Below are 1,624 nucleotides of genomic sequence, written 5' to 3'. Positions count from 1 at the left end.
ATAGATAAATAAAATGTATACAAAAATTTAACAAATATTACGTAAAATTAATAATTTAAAGAGAAAACAGTGAAAAAAAAAAGCAAAAAATTTTGTCAGTCGCTGAGACTTGTCCCGAGCCTGTACGTGTTGTGGGATCAAGTATAGTCCACTGGACCATAACACGAGTTGTTAACCGGAAGAAAAATCACCCCATTTAAGCTAATTAAAAATTTTCAAAGTCAATTTTCTCGACTTAGGGGGGGTATTGGCAAAAAATTCCAAATACGTCTGATTCTGTATTCAATATAGATTAGATCTATATAAATTTTATGAAAATCGGTGACCCCATCACCGTGACCTCCCCTTGTAAGTAAATTATTGGTTAGTTCGAATGGTAATTATTTTGAAATTATTCTCAAATAACTAATCGGGATAAAATCAAGGGAATAAGAGTTATTGTTGCTTTTGAAATAATCTACCAATTTCTTAAAATTAAACACAATCTAAAGATTTGCTTGGAAACGGTTCTTATGATAGTGGTTTTAATCACTATCAGATATCATCTATACTTGTCCCAACTATGCTACCGTCCATACTGGGCCGCGACCCCACTGTGCTACCGTTTTTTTTATACTTCTAGCTACATATTTTTTTTTAATTAAAAGCTATCATAATATCATCACTTGTGCCATTTACGGGTGCCAACTTAATTTTTTCAGATACAAACATTTAATTTTGATATTTATAATTAATAAAGATTTCTTATTTTTCTTTTATAACTTTTTATTATTTATACAATTAATGTTTAAATTTTATGACAGAAAAATTATTTATTTGTTTGTAAGCAGTTAATAGATTATAAAGATTTTTGTTTGTATATAAGATGTGCAATACAATATTAGATTGTAATTGTCGTAATACACAGTATTGAGCATTTTACAACATTTCATAGGACAGTCTCTTTTATGATTCTCAATAAAAATTTTCCTCAAATAATAACAATCATGATTATTAAAGCTCTGGAGAGTTTTTATAAGGTTTAAATAATTCAGTTTCACGATAAAATGTACTAATGTTTTTATTTAAAAATGAAATACTTTAAAAAGTACTTAATATTTATAGTAAGAACCTTATTTTTTAAATATTATATAATCATAGTTATCAAATATTAATATTTAAAAAAATTTTATATAAGAAATTTAATGAATCAATCCCTTTTAATTATTTATTGGATCTTCAAATATTTATGTTTGAGTGTTGATTAGGGTGGTCCTTATTTTTTTTTTTCGAAATTTGATCGGGCCACCCCCCAAATTTGTTCTAAACTATAAAAAAATGGTTCATACTTAATTTCGTTAATTTTGGTCAACCCTAAGCCGTGCCTCAAGAGGGTTGAAAACTCGGTAATAAGGGTAGTTTTTCAGTTATTGTGGTTTATCTCAAAAACTATGACATTTACGTAAACGTTTATAAGAAAAAAATTGTAGATATTAATATTCTAAATAATAAAGTTCATTACTAAAAAAGTCGTAAGTCAAGTATTTACCTCGTAAAAGTTAAAAGTTCAAACATTTTTTAAAAAAGGTGTTTTTCAGTTTTTTGCGATTAAATCCGAAAGTATTAACTATAGAAAAAAATAACT

Source organism: Daktulosphaira vitifoliae, unplaced genomic scaffold, assembly GCF_025091365.1.
Source record: "Daktulosphaira vitifoliae isolate Bord-2020 unplaced genomic scaffold, ASM2509136v1 Scaffold_5, whole genome shotgun sequence".
Lineage (NCBI taxonomy): Eukaryota > Metazoa > Arthropoda > Insecta > Hemiptera > Phylloxeridae > Daktulosphaira > Daktulosphaira vitifoliae.
The sequence above is the reverse complement of the archived record's forward strand: the minus strand, read 5'-3'. Positions refer to the sequence as shown.